General features: G+C 42.9%; 1 long non-coding RNA gene across 1 annotated transcript in view; it reads right to left on the reverse strand.

Annotated features, from left to right (window-relative positions):
* Positions 1-9,973: 9,973 nt before the first annotated feature.
* Positions 9,974-19,683, reverse strand: part of LOC127577937 (uncharacterized) — a 32,182-nt gene continuing 22,472 nt past the window's right edge. The window contains exon 3 of the long non-coding RNA XR_007957464.1: positions 9,974-10,052. This is a non-coding gene — a long non-coding RNA (uncharacterized LOC127577937). The remainder of the gene's footprint in view (positions 10,053-19,683) is intronic.

A 19,683-nucleotide genomic window follows, 5' to 3' on the forward strand; every position in this document is an offset into this window, starting at 1 on the left:
GAAGGGCAAAACAATACACCATCACGGTCACTAAAAAATCAACTTGGGAATCATGAAGAAATTTCTTTACTCAACAAATGGTGACATCAACAGACACAAGGAGTATATGGGACAAATACAATGAATGCATTTAAAGGGAAGCTAGAAACCACAAGGACGAAAAATACAGAGGGTTGTGCAGATAGAGTTAGAAAGGGAAGAGTATAAGGAAACCTAAGTGTGGTTTAAATGCCAGTATGTATTGGTTAGGAGGAATTGCCTTTTGTTGTGTTGCAAATACTTTGCAACACGGTAAGAATTTGAAGAACTGAATATTGAGGAAAGGATAAGAGAAAGAGAAATGCGATTCAAGGCACTCTTAAAATATTCAGGAGTTTAAGCAAAGGACCATAAGACCACGATAGAGCAGAAGAATTAGGCCATTCGGCCCATAGAGTCTGCTCCACCATTCAATCATGGCTGACTTTTTTTTCCAGCCCCATTTTCCTGCCCTCTCCCCGTAACCCTTAACCCCCTTACCAATCAAGAACCTATTTAATCTCTGCCTTAAACACACCCAATGACTTGACCTCCACAGCCATCCTGAGGCAACGAATTCCACAGATTCACCGCCCTCTGGCTTAAGAAATTCCTCTTCATCTCAGTTCTAAAGCGACGTCCCTTTATTCTGAGGCTGTGCCCTCAGATCCTAGACTTTCCCACTGATGGAAACATCCTCTCCACATCCACTCTATCCAGGCCTTTCAGTATCTGGTAGGTTTCAACGAGATCCCCCCTCATCCTTCATCGAGTACAGGCCCAGAGCCATCAAACGCTCCTCATGTGTTAATCCTTTCATTCCTGGGATCGTTCTTGTGAACCTCCTCTGGACCCTCTCCAGGGCCAGCACATCTTTCCTCAGATATGGGGCCCAAAATTGCTCACAATATTCCCAATGTGGTCTAACCAACACCTTATAAAGCCTCAGGAGTACGTCCTTGCATTTATATTCTAATCCCCTCAAAATGAATGCTAACATTTTCCTTTCTTACTACCAACTCAACCTGAAAGTTAACCTTAAGGGAATCCTGAAATGGATCTCCCAAAAGGGTTGTCCTTTTGCCAAGAGCAAGGCCATGGTAAATTCTGAATGGGGGCACCACTGTCCACAAATGTGAAACTTCAGTTGTACTACCACTTACCAAACTGGTTGAATCCTTTTTAGACATGGCTGCTGATCAGGCGGTATACAAGCAAGCTGACTAACTACTCAATAACCTACCTATTATAGCCACACAGATATAAAAAAAATTAATCATATGAACAAAATGTCATTTCTCCAGGAGTAACATCTTGCATTGTCTAATATGACACTACCAGCATTCTAAAAGCACAGTCAAGGACAGGGAGAAATAGCTAACATATTAGATCACATAACTCTGCTTCGCTATCCACAGCTAAAAGGCAAAAGTAGTCAAACCAGAGACAGCTAAGCAATTCCACAAGTGACGTCTTCACAAAAAGCTCTTCAGCTCTACTGCACTGAGAGAAGTGAGAGTGGACACTATCCAACAGGAGCAGGCTAAATGGTTTGACCTCCAGGAGCTACACTTTAGATCTGTGTTTTTCTGGACCCTACCTGGCTGAAGCTCACTGGGAGTTAAACCTAGGTTTAGGAGTGGCAGTGGCAAAGCGATTACGTATTAGTCTGGTATCCAACGACCTGAGATCAGATCCCACCAATGGGAATTTAAATTCAAGTAAGTAAATCTATTTGGAATCTTTTTTAAAAAGCTGTTATCACTAATGGTAACCATGAAACTACTGGAGTGTCAAAAACCCATCTGGTTCGCTGATGTCCTTCAGGGAAAGAAATCTGCCATCCCTATCGATCTGGACCATGGGGGTGAATTCAGACCCAATCTACTTGACAATTAACTGCTAAAGGAAGGATATCTGCATTCCATAGACAAATAATGAAAGAAATGGTAACGACCAAGAAAAATCTCAAAATGAACACAGTCAAGGTATGTATTATCAAAATATATATTTAAAACATTTCAATACTATTACACAACAAAGGAAGTGAAGGAGGAGAATCACGCTCATGGGAATCACTTGGCATTGAGAATATGAGAAAGAGCAGATGGTTAGCATGCTTTGTGTTCCAAGGTTGCACACTATCGGAGTAGACAAATATTGTCATGTGGACACTATTCAAAAGGAGAATTTCACAGGTGACTTCTAAATAGGGGACAGTTTGACAGCCCAGCGGATTATACTTTAGAATATTTGAGGCAGTTGAAGCTCTGATGGCCATCCTCCAGGAGCCCTCAAACAATGATCAAGCTTAAACACATTTGCAATGGGTAAATGTAGTATTCAAGAGCAATAAATCCGGAAAGAACAACACAGAACAGTTACAGAATCAGAGCTAATAATCATTCACCTAACTATATTTGATAATTTCAAGGTTATGGATTCAGCTTTCAAGGTGGCAGAGGCAGTGAGAGGTAGCCAAGGGATGCAGAGTATCTAGGACCTGAACAATCCAAGTCTTGAAATGGCTGAGAGCCAGCTAGTATCAAATACAGGAGACAGATAGATGCCAGCAAGTATTTCTTTACACCAAAAACGGTTGAACAGCTGGAACTGGTTGCTAGGGAAAAGAGTTGAGGCAGGGACACTGGATTCTGGATTCATTCAAAAAACAGCTGGACAACTAGAATGGAAGATAGGCAGACAGACTGTGGAAGAGAGTGATAATAAAAGGCCAAAGACTTGCTTTTTATCTCACCTGTTTTGTAATCTTATAAACCTATATGATATATATTGAGACTAATAAAAGGTGAAAGAGAACAATCTGCACAATCTCTTCACACAACCTCAGGACATCTTAATGCACTTTACAGCTAATGTAGCACTTCTGAAACAAGGAAATGCATTAGCACCAACATACAGCAATATTATAATGTGGTTTAGCAATCTGATGAATAAATATTGGTCCAAAGCACCCATCTCTGCTCTTCTTCAAAATAACAGCATGGATTCTTGTATATCTACCCAGTGGGTCAATGGTTTAGCATCTCATCTAAGTCACAACTAGGAAAAGAGAAACAGTTAACATTTCAGCTTAATGAATGCAGCTTCTCTCTCCCCAGTGATGCTGCCTGAGCTGTTGAATGTTTCCATCTCTTTTCTACTTTTATTTCAGGACTCACAGATCCACAGTAGTTTTGTTTTTAAGATTCAGTAGTAATCCAGTAGACCAAAACTGGGCATCCATTGAGCACCAAGAGTCATCAGCACCAGCAGAACTGTATTCCATATCAATTCATAACCTAATGATCCAGCCTCCCCCTATCACCTTCTCACCAGTTAGCCAGGAGACCACACACTGCCACATTCTGAGTCTTAATGCCTTCCCGTTCCTGCTGTTAGATGTTTCTTGAATAAATTCTGCATCCCTGCCTCAACTACCTTCCCTGGCAATCAGTTCCAGCTGTTCAAGTTTTTAGGCCAAGAATTAAATGCTGACATCCAACCATCTCTTCTACTTAATACCCATTGGCCTTCCTGTAAAACAACAATGAAAGAGTTAGGTTGCAGAAAGTCTGGAGTCCATAGAATACTGACATTTGACTGGATGAAGGGTCTCGACCTGAAATGTCGACTGTCCATTTCCCTCTATGGACGCTGTCTGACCCACTGAGTTCCTGCAGCAGTTTGTTTTTTGCTCCAGATTCCAGCATCTACAGTCTCTTGTGTCTCCATATTGGGTACTGTTGCGGAGGATGGCCTCCCAGGAGAAAACAGCAGCAACAGCTCAATTTGTGGCACCAAGGAGGGCTTTGCTGTACAGGAGGGGAGGAACAGAACTAGGAGAGCGATAGTGGTAGGGGATCCTGTTGTAAGGGGTCAGATAGATGTTTCTCTGGCTGCAGAAGTGACTCCAGTGTGATATGTTGCTCCCCTGATGCTAGGGTCAAGGATGTCTCAGAGCAGTTGCAGGATATTCTGAAAGGGGATGGTGAACAGCCAATGGTCATGATACATGTAGGTACCAATAACATAGGTAGCAGAAGGGATGAAATGCTGCAGGGGAGTTAGGTAGCCATTAAAAGAGCAGGACCTCAAAAGTTGCGACCTCAGGGTTGCTTCTGGTGCCACAAGCTAGTGACTAAAGGAATCAAAGGACAGGTCAGATGAAGGCGTGGGTGAAGAGACGATGCAGGAGGATGGGCGTTAGGTTCCTGGATCATTGGTATGGTTTCCAGCGAAGGTGGGACCTGTACAAGAGGGACATGTTGCACCTTAAACAAAATCCTTGCTGAGAGGTTTGCTGGCACTGTTTGGGAAGGTTTAAAGTGAGTTGGCAGGGGAAGGGGGCTCAGAGTAGTTGTTCAGTTAGAGATGTAAAGTCACCAGGAGCAGAAAGAGTTATAAAGTCCAGTAGGCAAAACAAGTGAGTAAGTGCACACCAAGGGAGTTCAAAGCTAAATTGCATCTATTTTAATGCAAGGAGTTTAACTAGTAAAGCATATAGAACAGAGAACATTACAGCACAGGAACAGGCCCTACAGCCCACTATGTCTGCCCCAACCATGATGCCAAACTAACTAATCCTCTGTCTGCACATGGTCCATATCCCTCCATTCCCTGCCTGTTCACACGTCTGTCTAATAAATATTGTTATCGCATCTGCTGCCATCACCTTCCCTGGCACCGTATTCCAGGCACCCAAAAACTTGACTTGTAAATCTCTTTTAAACTTTTCTCCTCCCCCCTTAAACCCACGACCTCTATTATTTGACACTTCAACCCTGGGAAAAAGACTGTCTACCCTATCTGCGCCTTCCATAATTTAAAGTCCTATCAGGTCTCCCCTATGCCTCCAATGCTGCAGAGAAAATAATCATAATTTGTCCAGCAACACCCTGGTGAACCTCCTCTGTACCCTCCCTAAAGCCTCCACATCCTTCCTGTAATGGGGTGATCAGAACTGCACACAGTACTCCAAGTGTGGCCTAACCAAAGTTTTATGCAGCTGCAACATGACTTCCTGACTTTTATACTCAACATCTCAACCGATGAAGGCAAGTATGCCTTTTTTTTTAACCACCCTATCCACTTGTGTTGCTACTTTCAGGGATCTATGGACCTGCACCCAAGATCCATCAATGCCCTCAAGGGTCTTGCCATTTCTGTATACTTTCCCCTTACATTTGACCTCCCAAGTATCACCTCACATTTGTCCGGATTAAACTCCATTGGCCATTTCTTCACCCAAATGTCCAGTTGATCTGTATCCTGCTGAATCCTTTGACAACCTTCCTCACTGCCCACAACTCCACCAACTTTTGTTGTCTGCAAACTTACTAATCAGATCACCTAAATTTCCATCCAAATTATTTACTTATATTACAAACAACAGAGGTCCCAGCACTGATCCTTGTGGAATAACACTGGTCACAGACCTCCGGTCAGAAAAACACCCCTCCACCACTACCCTGTGCCTTCTATGACCAAGCCAATTTTGTATCCGACTTACCAACTCACCATGGATCCCATGTGACTTACTCTTCTGGATCAGCGTACCATGAGGGACCTTGTCAAATGCTTTACTAAAGTCCACGTAGACAACATCCACTGCCCTACCCTCAGCAATCATCTTCGTCATCTCTTCAAAAGAACTCAACCAAATCTGAGATGCAGGACCTCCCCCTCACAAAGTCATGCTGACTATCCCCATTGTCCATACTTTTCCAAATGTGAATTGCCTGCTGTCTAGTCCCCTGGCACCACAACTTTAGCTAGAGGGAATACAAAGATCTCTTCTTGTCCCAAGCAATCTCCTCTCTGGCCTCTCGAATAACCTGGGATAGATCCTATTATGACCTGGGGACGAATCAAACCTTAATTCTTCAAGAGACCCAACACCACCACCTTTTTGATATCAGCATGCCCTAGGGCATTAAGTGCAGAAATTAGGAGGTTATGCTCCAACTTTATAGAATCTTGGTCAGACAGCTGGAGTACTTCATGCAGTTCTGGTCACCACACTAGGATGTGACAGTGCTGGAGTGGGTACAAAGGAGATTCACCAGGGTTGCCTGGGATGGAGCAGTTCAGTTATGAGGAGAGACAGGAGAGACTGGATCTGTTCTCCCTACAGCAGAGGAGGTTAAGAGGGGACATGATTGAGGTATATAAAATTATATTGGGTATAGACAGGGTAGACTGCAGGAAATTTTCCCCATATCAGAGGTAGATAAAAACTAAAGGGCATAGGTTTAGGGTAAGCGGTAAGAGATTAAAAGGAGATCCGAGGGGGACCTTTCCCACCCTGAAAGTGATAAATATTCGGAATACACTGCTGGAGAGGGTGGTTGAAGCTGTATAGCTGACAGCATTGAAGTATCTAAATGAGCACTTGAATCACTAAGATATAGAAGGCTATGGACCAAGTGCTGGGAGATGGGATTTATACAGAAAGGTGCCTGCTGGTCAATGTGGACAAGCAGAGCCAAATGACCAGTTTCCATGCTGTGCGATTCTATAACCCCGTGACACTATTTTTAAGCTGTTCACCTACCGTACTGATGCAATAAAACTGCTGTTCAGCTTTAGTTGAACCAAGTTAGGCAAATATTCACCTGCAAGTAAACAATTTTTATATTAATTTAGGGTGAGTAAAATGTGCCCAATTAAAAAAGATATAAAATTGCAATTTAAAGTGGCTAGGGCCCACAGCAGCTGCTTCTAAGGTCTTCCGCTGAACTGAACATTAAATCAGTCACAGTTACGGACATGCAGCCCACATACAATCGTAATACAAACAATGCATTCAGAAAGGGATTGGGATCAATTTCCTTATGAAGGCTGATCTCATAACTCAGTACTTTAAAGTATGCAGCTGCTGGCAACTTTTCATATGCTGTTGTCATTGTCTTACGCAGTGAACTCCATCGTTCAAACAAAGGGACAGAAAGTACTTATTTCACGCAAAGGTCTTGAAGGCCCCAGAAATAAAGCTTCACAGTGACCACAAGGAAAAGCAGATAAAAAATGGAAAAAAAAAATCATACTACTGTAAGTAATACAGCTGCTGGATAAAACTAGACCTCAATCAAATCTAGGAACAAAAGAAATTTGTCTTAAAAAAATGAAATTGATTTTTTCTCCACTCATTCAACTTGCCCAATCGCTTATTGTGTGTAATTATTCTGCATCAAAATGGTAAATGCATTCAATGGTGATGATCATTGCAGCAACACAGGCGTGCACAAACCTCATTTCCTTTACAATCTCATCTATTGCTACTGTTTCCTGAACACTAAACAATCCTGTACATGGTCAATACAAAGAAGAAAGAAAGAAAAAGCGTGTGATGGGGTGGGAACAGAGAATTAATTTTGCATCTGTTTGATAGCAGAGCCACATTTCTTGTGTTTGTTTACTACAATGCCACAAGTTGGGCCAGTTTCTTCTCTCTGTCCCAGGATGAAAGGCTGGCTCTGTCAGTGCCATGCTGCGCTGAAATAAATCCCAGTCAACGTGATTAATATTTCAATTTATCATCTCAAAACTGCAAAAATAAGATCACCAAGCTCTTGCCTTCACTGGCAGCACATTTCAGGTTGTTAACGTCGCTGCGGTGAATTACAGGCATTCTAAAACACTGAAACATGCCAGACATGAGATCCAATACACTGAAGCAACAACTGTTTAAAGAAAACTTCAAGAACTTAAACAGAATCCAAATAAAAATACATATAGCAAATAACTTCTATAATCTGAACAAATCCTGTCATTTCTTGAATTTTGAAAAGAAAATATATTTGGCATTTATTCTGAAATAGGAAACCTAGAGTGCTTCAAGTAGCTGTTTTGAGCCTCAATTTTGTTAATGATTAAAAGCTAGGGTCCAGCACCACAGGCAGGCTTTGTTCAAAAGGACTGCCACTCAAATACATCTGCCAATATGCTACAGCACTGACTACCTGGCCTTGGGAGCTTGTCTCTCCACTGGAAGAATGGAGTAGCTCTCAGGTTCCCAAGTCTGGAGTACCAAGTATCAAGGCATGGAATGAAACTCAAGGTCACAACAAATCACTTTGCTGGGAATGTAATCTTCTATTTGGTAGTTTTGCTTTAAAAAAGTTTAGAACAAAAAGGTAAAAAACTGAAATAAAAACTGTAAAGCAGGTCAGGGGCAAGATAATTAATGCCGGAGTGGAAATTATTCAGATGAATGGCATTTGGAAAGAGCAGGAAAAGGAACGGGAGAAAGTATATACAAGCAGCCAGCCAGAACAGGAAATAGACCAACCAGTCAAGTGCCCTGGAAGGGGACAGAAAATATTTAGAAGGCAAAAGCAAGAGAGAGAGAAGACAAAAGGAAAACAGAAATAAAGAAGAAAAAATAAACAAGTTGAGAGGGGGAGGATCACTGAGGCAGGGAATACAAATACGAGAAAACTGACATAGTGGGGGGGAGGTGGGGCAGATTCAAGAAGCATGGTGGAAAGGGGAAGTAGCCCAAAGCTAAGGATATTCATTAGCCTGCCAGTACAGCTTCGACAAGGTAGTCCCAACTCACCCCCTTACCCATGTCTGATAGACAGTACACCCAACATACATGTCCAGAAAAACACTCAGGCCAGAGACAGTTTTAAGAGCAGATAGTCCCAAAGGTGTACAAACTCATGAGGGGCAAAGGTAGGGTGAATACACAAAGTCTTTTTCCCAGGGAAAGGGAATGAAAACCTATAGGACATAGGTTTAAGTTGAGAGGGGAAGATTTAAAAGAGATCTGAAGGGCAACTTCTTCACACAGAGGGTGGTGCATATATGGAAGGTGCTGCCAGAGGAAGTGGTTGAGATAGGTACCACAACAAGATTTGAAAGATATTCAGACAGGTACATGTACATGGACAGGAAAGGTTTAGAGGGATGTGGGCCAAATGTGGGCAAATGGGACTAGTTTAGATGGGCATTTTGGTTGCATGAACACGTTGGGCCGAAGGGCCTGTTTCCATGCTGTACAATTCTAAGCAGCCCAGGACCATAATGGCCCACATACTGGTGAAGAACAGCAAAGGCTACTTGTTTCATTCTTCCTAAACACGAGGATGGGTCAGCACTAAGGGAAGGTGAAACAAAGCCTTACAAATCCAACTGACGCACCTTCCCTCATGTCCTAAGCATCCTGAAGAGGTCAATTTGTCTATGACGATGTGGTTCACTTTTGTATCATCCTTCCCACATTGGGGAACCTAACAGCTGCTTGATATCACTGACTGGGAGCTGAAAAAGGAGATATCAGGACCAGCAGTCAAAACTTGTCGAAAATCTCTCTCTTTCAGGTGGTCAAAAAGGGACAGAAAGGTGGAGAAGCAAAAGGGTTTGGGGAGAGAACGCCAGAACTCTGGATGAGATGTGGCCACCAATGAGAGGTTGAAGAAAAGTGGGGTTAAACAAGAGACAAGAACTAGAGGGATCTCAAAGGTTGGCGAGCTGGAGCAGATTACAGAGACAGGGAGGTGTATCACCATGGAGGGATTTGAAAACTTGGATAAAATGTTTGAAACCTGAATCACTCTAAACCTGGGAGCCAACTTAGGCTAACAAGAACAGATGAATGGGATGGGATAAGGGTTGGGATACAGACGGCAGAATTTAAATGAACACCAGTCCAATGTCACTCGGATGTCAGATATTCTTCAGCTCAGTTATACTCAGTTTGTAATGTTCCTGTGGTCCCTATTAGGATTAAATAATAAAATCAATTTCACGTAAAAATTGTGTGTATTGAAACATTCACAAGTACTAGTAAAGTCCTTTATAACTTATTTTTAACATCTTAAAATAATCTCTGGCAACTCACATGTCAAAATACAGTGAAGACAAGATGTTAATCCAGAAGACCCTTTGAATAAAGTGCTGCAAGTAAATACTACCTCACTATAGACAGGTTCCTCACCAAAGTTTCCCAGACTGTTATCCTGTGTGTCTACGCACATCTCCAGAACCTTCACCTGTTGCAAGTCCTCGGTTGCAGTCAGGGCTCGCTGTAAGGTAAATAAGAACAGATGTACAACCAGTAGGTAACTGTGGTATATTAAAGATGAGGGAGTAAAAGGAACAGTGAGGCAGGAAACTCTCTCAGTATACAGGTAGTACAAAGTTCAAATCAATAGAGTAGCATTCATTTTAATCCACATCCTATACATTTCAGTCAAAAGTATATCACGAAAATTAACTAATCATGGTAAGATGTACATTGAAGCAGGTTATTTAATTGGTTAACGTCCATTCTTGATTTGTGCAAGGAACAATGTACACATCTGTACTTTGGAAACATGTATGGTCAGTGACTTGATTCACAAGCAGACTCAAATCTGCAAATTCTTCAGGTTCACAATGTGGGTTCAGTTCCTGCTCCACAGATTTGAGCCCATGACCCGCCTCACAAACTGCTGGAGGGGCCATCTTTGGATGACATGTTAAACTAAAGCAGGTTTGTTTGGAAAGGATTTTACAGGCACCATCTTCCTTTGTGTAAGAAAACAGGAAAAAGCCATTCAACCTCTCATCCCTGCTTCACCATTTTAGTTTTACTACCACAGTAGATAAACTCACATCTTTCCACATGCCATGTCCTTGCCTATACAGAGCCAATCTATATCCATTCACGAAGCCCCCCATGTGTTCTCCTTCTACAGCACACATTGCCACCTAACTTCATGTTATCAGCAGACACAGGTAATTAACAGCTGGGGTCCCAGCACTGATCCCTGCTGCATCGACATAGCCCTCCACCCAAAAATGCTGCTTACGTCCACTAATCAATACTCAATCCATACCAGTATATCACTCCCGGTACCATGCACTCTAATTTTGTTTAATAATCTCTTCTGTGGTACTTTATTGAAGGTCTTCTGAAAATCAAAATACACAACATCAACCAGTTTACTATCATCTATTCTGCCAGACACAACTTCAAAAAACTTTCAAACACAGTTGACATACATGATTTCCTATTCATAATTCCACGTTGATTCTGCCCTTCACATGGAGTGCGGCCTCCCTCACATTGTGAGGCACTGGATGGGATAGATTCAGAATAGATCCAGTTCACGAAACTGGGCATCAATGAGATACTCTGGACCATCAGCAGTAGCAGAGTGTACACCAACCCAATCTGTAAGCCCATGGTTTGGGACACGCCTCACTGTTACTGACAAGCCGGGAGACTGTACACCACCACAATCTGTAACCTCACGGTTTGGGACATGCCTCACTGTGTTACTGACAAGCCATGATGAACTCTGTTTCAATGAGTGCAGAAGGGTATGCTGGGAGCAGCAGCAGGTTTACCTAAAAGTTGGGCATGGCCCAGGGAAATTGCGACACAGGACTGTGTGCTAAACAACAGAAACACTCTGCAGTCCGACCACATGTACTGGTGAGTGGTGGTGGACAATTAAACAGCTAGCGGGGGGAAGGCAGCTCCAAGAACTGCCCCATTCTTAGTAACAGCAGGACCTAGCACATGAGTACCAAAGGAAAGGCTGAAACATTCGTAACCATATCCCATCAGAAGTGATGATCACATGATCCATCTTGGCTTTCCTCAGATCCCCACCATCACATGCACCAGTACCCTGCCAATTCCATGTACTCCACATGATATCACGGAATGGCTGACGTCAATGGATACAGCAAAGGCCACTGGACCAGACAACAGCCCAGCTCTCATATCGAACATCTGCATTCCAGAACTAGCTGTGCCTCTAGCCCAGCTGTTCCAGTACATTATAACATTGGCATCTACTTGACAATGTGAGAAATTGCCTAGATATTAACTGTTCTAAAGAGCAGGACAAATCCCATCGGGTTAATAACTGCCCAAAAAATCTACCCTTGTTCATCAGCAAGAAGCTGTCATCAACAGAGCCGTCAAGTGGTACATACCTACTCACCTCTGCCCAGTTCGGGTTATGCTACAATACACTTTGCCCCAGACCTCAACAGAACCTTGGTCCAAACGTTACCGAGGGGCTGAATTCCAAAGGTGAGTTGATCAAATGCGTCATCAATAAATCATCGTAAAATTGACCAATAGGCATCAAAGGCCAAGCACCAAGGGCTGCAATCATACCCCATACATAGGGAGATGGTTGTGGTTATTGGAGATCAATCGTCCCAGGCCTAGAACTTGACTGCTGGAGTACTTTAGGACAGCGTCCTAGGCCCAAACATCTTCAGATGCTTGATCAATGACCTTCCTTCCATCATAAAGTCAGAGGTAGGAATGTTCAATTCCATTCACAAGTCCTTGGGCAAGGAAGCAGTCCATGCTTGCATGCAGCAACATCTAGACAGTCAGTCAGTCATGAGCTGGTAAGTGACAAGTAACATTTGCACCACAATAGTGCCAGGCAATGACATCTCCAACGAGAGAGAATTTAACCACCTATCCTCAATATTCAATGGCATAACTATCAGCAAGTTCTCCCTCCACCCCATCCCACCACCCCTCAACAAGCCTGGTCACCACTGACCAGAAACTCAATTGCACCAATCACATAAATATCTTGGCTACAGGAGCAGGTCAGAGGCTGGGTGTCTTGCAGCAAGCGAGTCACAAAACTTTCTACCATCAGAAGGCACAAGTCACATGTGATGGATATTACCTGTTCAAAAAAGCAGGACAAATCCCATTGGTTAATTACCTCCCAAACAGTGCTCCACACTGCCAACAACCTTCAAGATGCTCAACACCATCCACAACAATGCAACCCAGTTGACTGGCACCCCTAAACATTCATTCCCTCTGCTACTGGCACAGTGGCTTCAAACAGCACTGCCATTACTCACTCAGGTTACTAAAACAGCACCTCACAAACCCACAACCTCTGCCACCAAGGCACAGGGGAACAGCACAACCTATCATTGGTCCTTTACCAGCACTATGACCATGGCTGAAGGACTGCAACTGGTCAAGATGGTGGCTCACTCCCATCTTCAAGAGCAGTTAGGATGGGCAATAAATCCTAGTCTTGCCAGCAATACCCAGATCCAAAATAACCCTTCCACATCAGTCCCATGCTTGCTAATTTTATGGCCCTAACATTTTTCATGACCAAATCAGACAGTAAAATGTTAACAAATTAATTAGTACTTTTAGAAAAAAAATACAGAACAAAAGGAGAATTGGACTTCCACAACTGCCTGCTGACCTTCACCAGCACACCATGACCCCAGTATCAACCCTGGTTAGCTTTTCAGTCACCACAGTAAAGTTTGATACCTCCTTTTATTTAGTTAATAAACATCAAGTTAAAACATTGGAGGGTTATAAATCTAATTTTCCAATCAAGCAATACCATTAGAACAACAAGCAATAAATTCAATTAATTTTCTTGATCTAAAAATATGACCAAACAGTTTTCATTGAAATCAATTAAAAGTGCAATGGTATGGGTCACAATGTATTCAAACTCAAGTGATTCCAATGAAATATGGACAATTCTTGCAACTTTTCCCCTGGCTGGTGTCTAGAACCAGGAATCACAGTCTCAAAGTCAGGGGTCAGCTATTCAGGACTGAGATGAGAAGAAATGCCTTCACCGAGAGGGTGGTGAATTTTCTACCTAACGGTCGTGGTGGCTCAGTTGCTAAGTACATTCAGACAGAGGTCGATAGATTTGTTTTTTTGGATATGAAGGGAGTCAAGGGATCCAGGATTAATTAAGGTAAAAGATCAGCCATGATCTTATTGATTGGCAGCACAGGCACAAGGGGCCAAACAACCTACTCCTGCCTGGATTTCTTCTGTCCATACAAAGCCCATTTATACCACATCAGCCCAGGGAAACCCTCAGGACTGACCCCGAATACAAAACAATGCAGCAGCATCTCTCAATGGCATTTTGCCCAGACTCTCCTGATTAGATGCTTGTGGTGGGAAATTATGGTCTGAAAGCATGGAATCACTCCAGGTCCCTGTTTTGACTTCCAATTATATAAACAGTGACAACATTCATTGATGATTTACTCCAAAGTGGAGGTCCCTTTTGGTCTGGTCGTAGGAATTGCTTTTTCACAACGCTGGAATTGTTTAACCATGAAGTGACAATTCCAGTTGGTAAAAAGCCTTCAAGTGGCCTGTTTCAACCTGCATAAGTGAGGAAATGTTTAGGGGATTCATAATCAGCATACATTCCACATTCTTCAGTACAAAATTACCTAAACTTCAGCACTTGACTAAAATGTTTTGTGACATCCAAAATCATGAAACTCACTTTCCAAAAGGAAGTCATTTTCATTTTTTTAAAAAAAAACTGATTTCATGAAAACTTTAATTTTGAGCCAATATTGAAGGGCTGAGCCCAGCTACTAGAACAAGCAACAAATAACTACTTTGATGTTATCAAGGAAAAAGGAAATCTGGATTTTTATAAAACACGTCTCTGAGTTCTACTTTGCCTTTGTACAACATGCTGGATTTATTTCGGACTGAGAACTTGGAGGGTAACACATCTGTCCTCTTTCTGTGACCCTCTTACAACTTCTCCTGTATTTTCCTGTGTTCTCTTTTCCATTGTGCTAGCAGTGCTGCACATCTTCAAACACTTCCTTCCTCTTCAGGGCCGCTTTTACCAAAATAGCTTCCATGCCTCCCTTCAGTCACAGCTATAACACAGCTTTCCTCACATTTTAACACAGACTACACATCAGGAATTATGCTGGAAGTTTCCACATGTTTAAGCCATTATTTCAAGGCAATACTAATTAAGTACTGCACTGTTGGAGTTGCCATCTTTTGGGTAAGGAGTGAATCCAAGACCCATCCATGCTCTGAGGCAGGGGTGCAAAGTCCCAGGGAACCATTCAAAAAGCAGCGGAAACCTCTTGATGTCCAGGCCTGTATACAGTATATCCCTCAACCAAAACAGATCACCCTGTCATTTATCTTGCTGTGCACAAAGTTGGCTACCACCTTCACCAAACTGGAATGATGGATATGTGCTTAATTGTGGAGGGGGCCCTTTTGCTGATTAATATCTTTGGAAAGAATATTCCAAATTATTTAAAAGTTTGGGCAGCAGATAGTACTGCCTCCACACAACTCCAGTGACCTAGCTTCGATCCTGACGAGCTTGCATGGGTTGTCCCCAGGTGCTCCAGTTTCATCCCACATTCCAAAAACATGCTGGTAGGTTAATTGACTACTGTAATTGCCCCTATTGTAAGTGGGTGACAGAAGAACTAGGGAGTTGATGGCATGCGAGAGAGAATAGGTTACAGGGAAATAACTGGGGGATAAGGGTTAATGGGAATGCTGAGCTGGCATAGGGTCAATGAGCCAAATGGCCTCCTCTATTGTAAGAAAGTAATATACAATAATAAACATTGATTTAATCCCAAACCAAACCTCCAACAAAATTTGCAACGTGCATTCAAACATAATATCAAAGTTTGGTGCTTCCTCTGAAAATTTCATTCTTATGCCCAAGATTTTTCCAGTTTTAATTAATTAACCAGTGACAATTCAAGATGGCAGCCACAAGCATTTAAAAAAAACATCAATGATGTGATTGCTTTGTCTCCTCGGTAACCGGTAGTTTTACTGACCATCGACTTTTCGTTTGCAGTTTTATTTTGAGCTTTGTAGCTGATGGTTTTCATTTTGGCAGGATACATTCCCCCTGCCACACATCCTCCATTGCAGGTGCATCTTTGCTGCTGTTTCTCAGCATTAAATTTGAACAAAGCTCAGTTTTTGGGTGTATGCTCCAGTTCATTTGTGATCCAACTCTCCTGAATGCTCATAGTCAGGGGCCAGTGATGGCAATGTTATTGAATGTCAAGAGTAGTGAGCAGTTGGTTACTCTCTCGTTATAGAGGGCACAGATGACATTTGCCACTCCATGTTGCGATGTACCTGAGCATTGTGCGATCAGCAAACACCCCCACATCTGACCCAGTGATGGAAGGCAGGCCATCAATGAAGCTATGAACTCCAGCAGGGATGAACTGGGATAATGGCCTCCAAACACAACCACCTTTCTGAGTGAGGTGTGCTTCCAGCCAGTGAAGTAAATAATAGCAGCTCTCAGTATGCACATGCCAATTATTGGGCATCTATCTACAGTGATCCCATTTCCCACCATTTTGCCTGTGCCTTCTATGCCATGGCATTAACATGTAAATGTTTGTGTACCTACCTTCACCACACACTCTGGCAATACATTCCTGACTTCAACCACTCTCTGAATGAAAAAAAGATCTTCCTCAAATCCTCTGAATCTCCTACCCGCTTACCTTACCCTCTGGTCATGGACACCTCTGCTAAGGGGAAATGTTTTTTGCTATTTACCTACCTTTATCCCTCATAATTTGTACACGTCATTCAGGTCCCCCTTCACCCTTCTCTGCTCCAAGGAAAAGAAACCAGTATCTCCTCATAACCAAAACGCTCCATCCCAGGCGAATCTCCTCTGCACCTCCCACAATGCAACCACTTCCCATAGTGTGGTGACCAAACTGTACACAGTACTCCATCTGTGGCCTAACTAATGATTTATATCTGTAGTTTAAGTTCTATAGCTGTGCCATAAGCTCTCTGGTCTTGTATTATACACTCCTGCTAATGAAGGCAACTATCCCTTATGCTTTCTTAACTACTTGTGGTGTTGCTTTCAGAGACCCTTGGATTTTGTTGCTTAATGTTCCTAGGTTCCCTCCATTCATTTTATACATCCTAGCCTGATTAGTCCTCCCACAACACATCACCTCACACTTTCCATGTTAAATTCTATCTGCCATTGCTCTGCCCACCTCACCAATTCATCAATACTGTTCTGTAACTGAAGACTGCCCACCACCACCACCAAGTTGTGTTAACTACACTGCTCGTAATTCCCACATTAAACATCCAGATCATTAATGCACATAACAAACAGCAAGGGTCCCAGCACCGATCCTTGTAGTACACCACTCACCACAGGCTTACAACCCCAAAAGCAAGTCTCAGCCATCAGCCCTCTACCCATCATCAATTGGTACAGGTAGATAAACTGGTTAAGATGACAAAGAGTACTTATTCCATATAAAAAAAAAGCAAAACATGATCTACAGATTCACTAATGGCTTTTATTTAATTATATATACCCTTGAATAACATGGATAATGGAGAAAATAGCAAAGCAGAGGGACTCATGGACATAAATAGGGCAAGTGGCCACCTCCTGAACTGGGAGATTCTATGGTAAAGATGAGGTTTGGTTGCTTCCCACAGCTGCTATTTTTCAGTACCTTATTAAAACTATTGGTTCTTCAGCATTCAGTAGGAAGTGCTGCCAAAGAACAGAAGTTTCCATGGATCATTTACGTTACTTGTACACTTCCAAAGACAGAACGGCTCTCTCTTTTCCTCTTATATAAACTTACATAAAGAACAGCTGCTGTCTCAGCAAGAAGTGAATTTGCAGCAAAGAACAATGGAGGGATATCCTCAAAAACTATCGGTTCCTCAGTAAGAACATACTGCATTTAAATACATTTTACTGGCATAATTCCAAGACAAGAGTCTTTGATGGGGTAAAACATCTTTCCATTCCAAACATAAACAATCTAAATCAACGTTGAGAATTCTTTAAACTCACCAGAATTTAATGGATGACAGGTGCATTCCATGAATGAGTGTCTTTGTTAGGAGGTCCCTCAAAGTTGAGGATACCTTATTTCAACTCCAGTTTTGTGGATTCTGACATGACTGATAGGGCCAACGTGGTAGCCCTAGATTCTTCCACAGATTGGTCAGGAGATGCCTGATGTGGCAGGCAGCTGGGTAGTTTGCAAGCTGGTGATTTCCTTCCACCATTTTTGATGGGCTTCTCTGTGCTCCCAAAGCATTGGCTTAAGGTTCTCAGAGCCACTCCAAATGAACAAGGTGGCTTGCCCTGCTGAGGGTAACTAGGGCCTCAATGCTGGGGATGTTGGCCTTGGAGAGGACACTGACTTTGGTTTGCTTATCCTGCCAGCGGATTTGGCAGAGATGGCATTGGTGGTTTTTTCCCCATCATTGATATCTCCCTTCATTGAGAAGTGGCTCCCAAGGTATGGGAAGTGGTCCACATTTTTGAAGGTGTCACCATAAACCTTTGTCAGAGAGCAGTGATGTACAACAGGGACAAGTTACTACAGGACCTTTGTTTTGCATTGAATGCAAGGCCCATCGTCTCAAATGTTCCATCAACAAATTAGCATGGAACGCACTGCCTGCAGAGGTTGTGGGGGCAGATACATTAGGGGCATTTAAGAGATTATTAGATACATGAATGATAGAGAAATGGGGAGCTATATGGGAGGGAAGGGTTAGATAGATCTTCGAGCAGGATAAGATGTTGGCCCAACATTGTGGGCCGAAGGGCCTGTACTGTGCTGTAGTGTTCTATGACTTGGATCTCATCCTCAATTATTGTAATGGCATAGGCAGAGGCTGAAGGTAAGTTAAACCAGGGCTGGACATACACAGTGAATGGAAGGGCCCTGGGAAATGTTGTTGAACGGAGATTTGGGGTACAAGTACCCAGATATCTGAAAGTGACAACACAGGTAGACAGGGTAGTGAGGAAGGCTATGGCATGCTTGGCTTCATTGGCTGAGGTAGAGTATGAGAGTAGGGACATCACGTTACAGTTGTACAAAACATTAGTCAGGCTGCACTTGGGAGTAATGTGTGCAGTTCTGGTCACCACGCTATAGGAAGGATATAATCTAGAGGGTGCAGAAAAGATTCACAAGAATGTTGCCTGGATTGGAAGGCTTGAGTTACAAGGAGAGATTAAGTAGGCTGGGTCTGTCTTCCGTGAGGCGATGTGATAGAGGTATATAAAATGAGAGGCGTAGATAGGCAGTGTCTGTTTCCTGTATTAGGGGAGTCTAAAACTAGAGAGCAAAGGTTAAAGGTGAGAGGGAGGAGGTTTAAAGGGGGGTCTGAGGGGTACACAGGGTAGTGGGTATTGGGAGTGAGCTGCCAGAAGAGGTATTGGAGGCAGGAACAGTAACAACAAGAGGCATCAGGACAGGTGCTTGAAAAAGCAGGGCACAGTGGGATATGGAATCAATACGGGCAGGTGGGGTTAGTGTAGATAGACATGGAGTCAGCAATGACACAATGGGCCGAAGGGTCTGTTTCTATGCTGTACAACTATGGATGAAGTTGAAGGGCTTTAGTAAAATCAAATGTCCAATCACCACCAGATCAGCAATGAATAAGTCCACAACAATGCCAAATTAGATGTCCAGAGCAGTGCAGTAAAATGATCAGACTATCAGTTCTGACAAACTTCAAACTAAAACATTAACCCTATTTCTTCTGCAGATGCTGCCTTACCTGCTGAGTATTTCAAGCAATTTATTTCAGATTTTCAGAACCTGCATTCCCCCCCCCCCCCCCGCAATGAGTACTGTCAGAGCCCTAGGTAGGTATTCAGGTGCTGGGGGCAGTGTGGCAATGATTACCAGTCCAATCTCTAATAGCAAGGAGCAGCCATTGTGTGAGTGGACCAGTGTTAGAGTGGGAGGCTGAGGCTTCGGTGAGAGGAGGCAGAGGCTAAGGTAAGTCTCTGGTAAGTTTCTTTCTTGCTTTGGTGTTTCCTTTAGTGCCAGGCTAGAGTAGTTAGAATG

The sequence above is a fragment of the Pristis pectinata genome, chromosome 14, assembly GCF_009764475.1.
Source record: "Pristis pectinata isolate sPriPec2 chromosome 14, sPriPec2.1.pri, whole genome shotgun sequence".
Taxonomy (NCBI): Eukaryota; Metazoa; Chordata; class Chondrichthyes; order Rhinopristiformes; family Pristidae; genus Pristis; species Pristis pectinata.